Genomic DNA, 10820 nt, shown 5'->3' with positions numbered 1-10820 from the left:
GGCTGGGAATTCCACTGGCAGGAGATAGAACTGTATTTCTCTCTTACGTACGAGAAGGCTGTCCAGGCTCGTACAGCAGCTCCGTGGAGCAGTCAGGCCCAGGCTCTGCTGTGCTGCTGTGATGGGTGTGTGCCTTTCAGCCTCAACATTGCCCCACTGTCCTGGAAGGCTGTTGGAGATTCAGACATTTCCCCCCCCTCCCCGCCCCGCCACCCAGAAAAAAAATACTGAGAAAAAAAAAAAAAAAAAACTGCATACCTGTCTGTGCCTTTCTTAAGGAGCTTTTCCAGAAGTTGCGTGGGACCTCTTTTTCGGCCCTCCCATGTTCACCTAAACTACTCGAGGTATATGGTCAAAGTTTGGCTGGAGACATTGCTGCCCAGAAAACCTGAGTATCTGTTACTGAGGGAGTAAGAATAGATAGCAGCAGGCCTTTAACAGGAGCCCTGGCGGCACAGTGTTAAGAGCTCAGCTGCTAACCAAAAGGTCTGTAGTTCAAATCCCCCAACCACTTCTTCAAAACCCTATGGGGCAGCTTCACTCTGTCGTATAGGGTCACTAGGAATTGGAATCCACTAGACGGGTTTGGTTTGGTTTTTGGCCAGGAGGGATCACTTTTTTTTTTTTTATTGTGGTGCAAATATACACAACAAAACACTGACCAATTCAATTCCAGTGAGCTTACGTTACTGGAGGAGGAACAACTCGGAAAAGGACAAGAATGGTAGCATAACTCAAAGAATGCAATCAGCGTCACTGAATTGTCCATGTAGAAACCGTTGGTTTGGTGGGTGCTCTGCTAGGTATATTTTCAACAAGAAAAATAAATAATTAAATAAAAAGCATGCGATAACTCAACAGCTTCTTCGTGCTTGATTCGGCAACGGTGAGGATGCCGCAACGGTGAGGATGCGGTGATGGTGAGGACTCGGCGACGGTGAGGATTTGGTGATGGTGATTACATGCTTCATGTTGCTCAGCCCTTCGTGCTGCTGACCATCGATGTAGTGCCATGTTTTAGGAGCTGTCGTTTGGAGGAAAACCCAAAACAGCCTAAATGCCCAATGACACGACAGAGGTGGGCACAGATACACGATAGTGCCGTACGAGCTCCTGGACAGCAGGGACTCAATATCTTGGGGCTTGGCACTGAGGAGAGACCCAAAAGGGGCTGTTGGATGAACTCATCCAAACAGCACTCATTGCGTGTTCTAAGTCCAAGGACAGATGATCAGCGCTCCATCAGGAAGGTGGAACCACGGTGATATTATAAGGACAAAGAAGTTTTGTTGTAGGAACTCGGCGCTACACAGTTGTGAGGTATGCTGAGGAGTGAAGGTCCTAACAGGGCTATGCTAGGCTGGGGGAAGTCACTCAGCTGGGCCCAAGCCAGGCGGGTTCTGCTACCTGAGGGGGTCTGTGCTGAGGGCTGGGGCAGACTCCTGGGCAGGACCTCAGTCTTGAGGGCGCCATCACCTCTGTAAGTTCACAACCCAATGCCTGGGGGTAGGCCTGGGACTACTGGGGTTCAGCAGGGCAGGAGTCAGGAGGCAGGCTGGACACAGGGTGGGGGAGTTTAACAAGCTGATACTACTGGGGACCCTGCCCCTAGCCAACAATGATCCCTAACCCCTGACAGTCCCCAAGTAACCACGATCCCTAACCAACCGCAATTCCTAACCAACAACAGTCCCTAATCGACCACCAACCATAACCAACCATGATCCTTAACCAGCCATGATCCCTAACCAACCACAACCCCTAACCACCCACAATCCTTAATCAACCACCAACCATAACCAACCATGATCCTTAACCGGCCATGATCCCTAACGAACCACAACCCCTAACCACCCACAATCCTTAATCAACCACCAACCATAACCAACCATGATCCTTAACCGGCCATGATCCCTAACCAACCACAACCCCTAACCACTCACAATCTCTAACCCATGACAGTCCCTAACCACCCACGACTGTAACCTATAACCCACTAACCCACTGCCGAGTCGATTCCAACTCATAGTGACCCTACAGGACAGAGTAGAACTGCCCCATAGAGTTTCCAAGGAGCGCCTGGTGGATTTGAACTGCCGACCTTTTGGTTAGCAGCTGTAGCACTTAACCACTACACCACCAGGGTTTCCGGCTGTAACCTATACTGGCCCCTAACTATCCATCCTCCAATGGAATATGACGGCTCCTAACAATCGATGGTCCCTAGACATCAAGGGCCTCTAACCAACAACTGCCCCTAACCAAGGAAAGTCCCTAACAAGCCACACCCCTAAGCAACTGCCTCTAACCATCCACACCCCTAACCATCCATGGTTCTAACTATCCACAACCCTAACCAACAGCAGGCCTAACAACCATGGCCTTTTACCAGCCACAGCCCATAACCGTCAATGGCCCTTAACTAACAATATCCTCCAACAATGTCCTCTAACCACCTACGCCCTTAACCAACAACTGCCCCTGGACTGCCTCTAACCAAAGATGTGGTCCCTAACCATCCGCAGCCCCTAACCATCATGGCCTTCAGAGCACAATGGCCTCTCCTTCACTCCTGCCTCACAAGTACCACACAACCTCATCTATGACCTTGTCTACCCTGGGGCCATACAGGGTGGGAGATTCTGGGAAACTTAGTTCCCAGCATGTAGATTATCAATAGAACAATCCAGAACACGCTGTGTTAGAAATCTACCTCAAACACTCAGAGGCGGCACCACTTGCATCTCAGGCACTTCAGGTGGACTTGAACTTCCAACCTTTTGGTTAGCAGCTGTACAAATAACTTCAAATATAAGAATCAGCACAAAGCCAATTCCTAAGAGGCATTGTGTGGATCATAATAAATTATGGATAACATTGCAAAGAATGGGAATCCCAGAACACGTAATTGTGCTCATGAGGAACCTTTACATAGATCAAGAGGCGGTTGTTCAGACAGAACAAGGGGATACTGATTGGTTTAAAGTCAGGAAAGGTGTGCGTCAGGGTTGTGTCCTTTCACCATGGCAGTGGGTTATTCAATCTGTGTGCTGAGCAGATAATCCGAGAACCCGGACTATATGAAGAAGAACGGGGCATCAGGATTGGGGGAAAGCTCATCAACGACCTGCGTTATGCAGAGGACACAGCCTTGCTTGCTGAAAGGGAGGAGGACTTGAAGCACTTACTAATGAAGATCAAAGACCACAGCCTTCGGTATGGATTACACCTCAACATGAAGAAAACAAAAATTTTTACAGTTGGACCAGTAAGCAGCATCATGATAAAATGGAGAAAATACTGAAGTTATCGAGGATTTCATTTTACTTGGATCCACAATCAATGCCCATGGAAGCAGCAGTCAAAAAATCAAAAGACACATTGCATTGGGCAAATCTGCTACAAAGGACCTCTTTAAAGTGTTGAAAAGCAAAGATGTCACCTTGAAGACTAAGGTGCGCCTGACTCATGCCATGGTATTTCCAATCGCGTCATATGCATGTGAAAGCTGGACAATGAATAAGGAAGACCGAAGAAGAGTTGACGCCTTTGAATTGTGGTGTTGAGAAGAATATTGAATATACCATGGACTGCCAAAAGAACGAACAAATCTGTCTTGGAAGAAGTGTGGCCAGAATGCTCCTTAGAGGCGAGGATGGCGGGACTGCATCTCACATACTTTGGACATGTTGTCAGGAGGGATCAGTCCCTAGAGAAGGACATCATGCTTGGTAAAGTACAGGGTCAGCAGAAAAGAGGAAGACCCTCAATGAGGTGGATTGACACAGTGGCTGCAACAATGGGCTCAAGCATAGCAAGGATTGTGAGGATGGCGCAGGATGGGGCAGTGTTTCGTTCTGTTGTGCATAGGGTCGCTATGAGTTGACAGCACCTAACAACAACTACAAGAGGCAGAGGTCAAGTATACCCCAGATTTCCACATTCTCCCAGCTGCTGTACCACTTCATCTCTGACACTAGCCACTCTCCTTCCCCTCAGCACTCTTCCCTCCCCTGTTTGGGCTTGGCAATTCGCTGCTACGTTCACAAAACTTACAAACTGTACCTACTGGTGTGTGTATTATTAAGGAAAAAATCCAACCCAGTGCCATCGAGTTGATTTACTAAGGAACAGGGTATAACTCGGGATCAGGGTCAGAAAGCATGTAGGCAAAGTCTCCCTTCTTCAGCGCAGGACAGCTCTCTCAGCTCCTCTCGGCCTTGCAGGCCTCCTCTCAGCCCCCTCAGGACAGGCTCCTTTCAGCCCCCTCAGGACAGGCCTGCTGTCAGCTCCCTGAGGACAGGCTTCTTCACAGTCTTCTCAGGACAGGGCTGCTCTCAGCTCCCTGAGGACAGGCTTCTTCACAGTCTTCTCAGGACAGGCCTCCTCTCGGCTCCCTGAGGACAGGCTCCTTTCAGCCCCCTCAGGACAGGCCTGCTCTCAGCTCCCTGAGGACAGGCTTCTTCACAGTCTTCTCAGGACAGGGCTGCTCTCAGCTCCCTGAGGACAGGCTTCTTCACAGTCTTCTCAGGACAGGCCTGCTCTCAGCTCCCTGAGGACAGGCTTCTTCACAGTCTTCTCAGGACAGGCCTGCTCTCAGCTCCCTGAGGACAGGCTCCTTTCAGCCCCCTCAGGACAGGCCTGCTCTCAGCTCCCTGAGGACAGGCTTCTTCACAGTCTTCTCAGGACAGGCCTCCTCTCGGCTCCCTGAGGACAGGCTCCTTTCAGCCCCCTCAGGACAGGCCTGCTCTCAGCTCCCTGAGGACAGGCTTCTTCACAGTCTTCTCAGGACAGGGCTGCTCTCAGCTCCCTGAGGACAGGCTTCTTCACAGTCTTCTCAGGACAGGCCTCCTCTCAGCTCCCTGAGGACAGGCTCCTTTCAGCCCCCTCAGGACAGGCCTGCTCTCAGCTCCCTGAGGACAGGCTTCTTCACAGTCTTCTCAGGACAGGCCTGCTCTCAGCTCCCTGAGGACAGGCTTCTTCACAGTCTTCTCAGGACAGGCCTCCTCTCAGCTCCCTGAGGACAGGCTCCTTTCAGCCGTCTCAGGACAGGCCTGCTCTCAGCTCCCTGAGGACAGGCTTCTTCACAGTCTTCTCAGGACAGGCCTGCTCTCAGCTCCCTGAGGACAGGCTCCTTTCAGCCCCCTCAGGACAGGCCTGCTCTCAGCTCCCTGAGGACAGGCTTCTTCACAGTCTTCTCAGGACAGGCCTGCTCTCAGCTCCCTGAGGACAGGCTCCTTTCAGCCCCCTCAGGACAGGCCTGCTCTCAGCTCCCTGAGGACAGGCTTCTTCACAGTCTTCTCAGGACAGGCCTGCTCTCAGCTCCCTGAGGACAGGCTCCTTTCAGCCCCCTCAGGACAGGCCTGCTCTCAGCTCCCTGAGGACAGGCTTCTTCACAGTCTTCTCAGGACAGGGCTGCTCTCAGCTCCCTGAGGACAGGCTTCTTCACAGTCTTCTCAGGACAGGCCTGCTCTCAGCTCCCTGAGGACAGGCTTCTTCACAGTCTTCTCAGGACAGGCCTCCTCTCAGCTCCCTGAGGACAGGCTCCTTTCAGCCCCCTCAGGACAGGCCTGCTCTCAGCTCCCTGAGGACAGGCTTCTTCACAGTCTTCTCAGGACAGGCCTGCTCTCAGCTCCCTGAGGACAGGCTCCTTTCAGCCCCCTCAGGACAGGCCTGCTCTCAGCTCCCTGAGGACAGGCTTCTTCACAGTCTTCTCAGGACAGGCCTGCTCTCAGCTCCCTGAGGACAGGCTTCTTCACAGTCTTCTCAGGACAGGCCTCCTCTCAGCTCCCTGAGGACAGGCTCCTTTCAGCCGTCTCAGGACAGGCCTGCTCTCAGCTCCCTGAGGACAGGCTTCTTCACAGCCCCCTCAGGACAGGCCTCTCTGCCTTTGGCCTCCCTGCCACCAACACCGACTCTGCTGCTGGACCATTTCTGGGCCTGTCTCTGTCTTCAGCGTTAAAGCCCTTGACCATGTTATAGCTCTTTTAGGAGGTTCCTCCCTTTCTCTCTCTCTCTGCTTCTTTTCTTGTCTTTTCTCCTTTCTGCTTCCTTCTGTCTGCCAACTCTGTGGGGTTGGCTGCATATACAGTCATGTGCCGCATAACGTCCGTTCAGGCAACGTATGACCGCATGTACATCCATGCTCCCATAAGGTTGTAACAGAGCTCAGAAGAACCTCGACCAGAGAACAGGATATAGCGGACGTGAGCAGATGTAGCGAATGTGACAGCTTCCCACATGAACACATGTATCTTATGTCTCTCGCGTAGAAAGCAATTGCGCTGCCAGTCATGTAGTGGTCCAGTGCATATAAAACCTAGAACACATACGTTTTGATAGTCATAATAAACCCCCATGTTACTGGTCAAGTATGTACGTACTGTCCTTTCTACCGTTATTGTCATGTGAACCTTCCCTACTTACAAATACAACAGTGTATGCTTCGACTCACCCGCAGCCACATCTGATCTCAGGCATCAGAAGTCTCCGGAGTGTTACAGTGTTATCTCAGTCTAATTTTCTTTTGAAAATATTACCGTGAAGTGCATCATGGCTCCCGAATGTAGCCAAACCAGTGCTGGTGATAGCGGCAGCAAGGGATGGAGGAGAAGTATCAATTTGGAAGTGAAACAGGTTATGAAACAACACGAAGGCGGAAAATCAGTGGATGCTCCTGCTCGAGATTTGGGCGTTTTCACACATGTTCAAATCACGTAACGTCCTAGTTCACAGAACGTATCACAGACATTAAGCAATGCATGGCTGTGTAAGCCAACTCCTGGTCAATTTCAAGGCATGACCCTCCCACCAGGGCCACGAACTGGCCAATCCCCTCTTGGGAGTCTACAGTCCCCTCATTTACATATAGTGTAGCAAGCTATAAATTGAATCGCCTACTATACTATAGGAATTGATGTGTCTGAGGACTACTGAGAGGGGACTGGTCAGTTCATGGCCCTGGTGGGAAGGCCACGCCTTGAGCTTGACCAGGAGTTTGCTTACACAGTTATGCGTTGCTTAAAGTATTAAAAAGCAAGGATGTCACTTTGAGGGCAAGGGTGTGCCTGAGCCAAGCCATGGTATTTTCAATCACCTCATATGCATGCAAAAGCTGGACAATGAATAAGGAAGACCGAAGAAGAATTGATGCCTTTGAATTATGGTGTTGGAGAATACTGAATATACCATGGACCACCAGCAGAAGGAGCAAATCTGTCTTGGAAGAAGTACAACCAGAATGTTCCTTAGAAGCAAGGCTGGCAAGACTTCAACTCTTGTACTTTGGATATATTATCAGGAGGGACCAGTCCCTGGAGAAGGACATCATTCTTGGTAAAGGGTCAGTGAAAAAGAGGAAGACCCTCAGTGAGATGGATTGACACAGTGGCTGCAACAACGGGCTCAAACACAGTAATGACTGTGAGGATGGCGCAGGACTGGGCAGCGTTTCATTCTGTTGTTTATAGGGCTGCTATGAGTCGGAATCGACTCCATGGCACCTAACAACAACAACATAGCAGGCTATTGTCACTTCATTTGCATATAATATTGACCAATTCCTGCAAGGGACATACCAATCACAGAGCAGGCTGCAGCCCAGGGCAAGACAAAAAGTCAAGTTGCTTACAGCTTGCCCAGGAAATGTCAATCAGCGTGGACCAAAGTAACAAATGCTCTGGGGTAGAAAACTAGGGCAAAGGTAACTCCTCAGGGTTTAGGGGGAAATCTCTCAAGTTTTTTCCGAAGAATCAAGGCAAAAGTCCACAGAAAGGAACTCATTTCACCACAGAAGCAAAGTGCGTTAGCTATTGCACTACCCAGGGACTCATATTAATTCTAGCAGGCTTTTTATTTTTTACTTTTCTTTCAGATTTTCTGGTTTTAGAAATCATGTCATTGGCAAAGAGATAATTGTTGCATCTCCTTTTCCAATATTTACCCTGATTACTTTGTTCTTGTGTAACTTGAGCGGAGCTGATCAACAATGCTAGAGGCATCCCTTCCCGTTCTTGATTTTAATGGACATGGCTGAAATGGTTCACCCTCCAGCATGAGGTCTGCTGGTTGGGGCGGAGAAAGAATCATTGTCACACTCTCCTCAATAACTTTTTACCAGGAGTTTGTAATGGAAACGGTTGTGCGATTCCACCAGATACAACCCTGTGGCTTCTCCTCTTTGATTTGGTGAATTATGCTGATAGTTTCCAGGTGGTGAAGGGTCCTTGACTTTCTGAAAGAAACCCTATTTGCTCACAGTGTATTACATTTGATAATATTTTATTTATTATTTTCACATTTATACCTATACATGCAAATGGGGTCAGGTTTTGGTATTAAGGCTTTGATTGGTTCATAATACGAACTAAGGTATCTTCATTTTCTCATAATCTGAAATTTTTAAATACCATCAGAATTATCTCCTCACATCACAAAATTATCAAACGCACTTCCACAATCCACTTAAAGGACGGATGGATGGATGGATGGACAGACGGACAGATGGATGATAGATGTATAAGTGGATGGATGGATGGACAGATGGAATGGGTGGATGGGTGGATGGACTGAAGGGTAGATGGATGATTGGATGGATGGATGGACAGATGAACAGACACATGGATGGATAAGTGGATGGATATATGGATGGATGAATGGAGGGGTGGATGGATGGATGAATGGATGAGGGTTTCTCAACTTCAGTCCTATTGATATATTGGGCTGAATAATTCTTTGTGATGGAGGCTATCCTGTGCACTGTAGGAGAGCAGGAGCACCACCCGCCCATACAGTGCTGCTATGACAACCAAAAATGTCTCCAGACATCACTAAATGTTCTCTGGGGGGTAAAATCACACCAGTTGAGGACACCTGATGTAGATGGACACACAGATACATGAATATTCATTGTTCCCCACTGTCTCTTTCACCTCCCCAGATCCTGAAAGCTGCACTCAGATCCATGTATTCAGTTGCAGTTTTACATTCGCAAGCACTTGGCTCTGACAACGTCTGCAAGTCCTAGCATTACTGGACTTTGTTTCCACCCTGAGAGGCACCAGGAGTGGAGGTGAAGTCTTGGATCGTGGTCCTTTTCCCTAAGTGGCCTACTGATGCTGTCCTCCTGCCCTTTGCTTCCAAAATTGCAGGGAGGTGTTGGGCGCGTGCCCAGGCCTGGCTCTTGGGGTACACCCTGGCCTTGCCGCCTGGGACCAAGGGTGTGGTCAGCACCTCGGCTTGGCACTTTCAATCTTCATCCACTATTTAGCTCTTGAATCCTATTGGTATGAACTAGAGGCTTGTTTTCTTCTAGAAGGTGTGTTGTGCCAGCCACATTGATTACCCAAGCTATCCTTTGCCCACTGAAATGAACTGCCACTTTATTGAGCATCAAATTTCCATGTACACATGAATCTATCTTTGAATCTCTTCTGTTCCATAATTTGTCTATTCCCATGTGGACACCAAATCATTTTGAATGCAATGACCTTGTAATAAGCTTTCATATCTGTTCAGGGAAATTCCCTCTTGGGAAACTTTTTCAAACTTTCCTTGGCTATTCTAAGGCATTTATTCTTTTTTCATTATGATCTAGACCATACCAAAATATAGTAAACAGTATAACAAGCACTCTTGGACAAATCACTCAGCTTTAGGGTAACAAGATTTAGCGAACAAAAATACTCTGATTCATGGAACAGACCTATACTAAAAAATTACTTATCTGAGATTCAAATTTAAGTGGGGGCCCTTAAATTTGTATCCGGCAACCCTCCCTGGCTTGGTCAAATCATGTTTTGCTATATGCACAGAAGCAACGGCAGGTCTTTACCGGGAATCAAAGCAGGGGTACCAGGGTCTAGTAGAAGGCCTGTGTTCTTCACCACCACACTCTGGCAGTGAGAAATGACAGCTTCACTTAAGAACGTTCTCGATGAGGGAGTAAAAATTCTAATGTTATCAGATCTTGACCCTTAAGCACATGTCTTTTGAATTTTCCGTGTGACAAAACGGAGAGTCCACGGCAAGTACTTCTGTTCTACACCCACGTCCGATGGTTATTCAGAGGAAAAGCACCATTTGTGCAGCTGTTTGAGTTGTCAGCTGAACTAGATTTTTTTTTTTTAATGGACACTATTATTATTTGTAAGAACAAGTAACAGAAATCCTGGTTACTCAGACTTGGGTGTCTGGCAGGCATTTTCTTGAAAATGAACAAAGTGAGACTGTCCCTTCAAGGAGAACTGACAATATTTGTTGCCAGTGATAAAATTCATGCTTTCAGCAAAGATCAAAGTTTAAAGCAACTTGAAAGATTTGATAGAAACCTTAAGCAGCAAATTTATGTTAATGGGGCGGAGAAACCACTCAGAAAAGGAGGATGAGAACGGTTGCACAAGTCGAAGAATGTAATCAATGTCACTAAATTCTGCTTGGAGGAACTGTTGAGTTGGTGTGTATTTTGCTGTGTATGTTCTCAACAACAGCAAAATAAATAAAATTTAGGAAAAAAGATCTAAAAAATATCAGAAGTCTGAAACACTTGTACCCACCGCCATGAGCTTGACAACCTCCCAGCTTAAAGCCTTTCCTGCTGAGATTGGTGGAGATACAAACAGAAGTGACTTTCTGAATCTGTAGAATAAACTGTATCAATGTGTGGAAGATCTGGATAACCCGGTGAGCCAATATCTTCTAAATGACCAATGCCTGACGTTATAAAAGTGTGTGTGCATGAAGGTTCATTCAAAGTGCAGGAGGAACCAATGGCTTTTAATGAAACAGCGAAGGAAAAGCTCACTGATACGGTTCAGATTCCA

Source organism: Loxodonta africana, chromosome 5 (genome assembly GCF_030014295.1).
Source record: "Loxodonta africana isolate mLoxAfr1 chromosome 5, mLoxAfr1.hap2, whole genome shotgun sequence".
NCBI classification, from domain to species: Eukaryota; Metazoa; Chordata; class Mammalia; order Proboscidea; family Elephantidae; genus Loxodonta; species Loxodonta africana.
Note: the sequence above shows the minus strand (reverse complement) of the source record.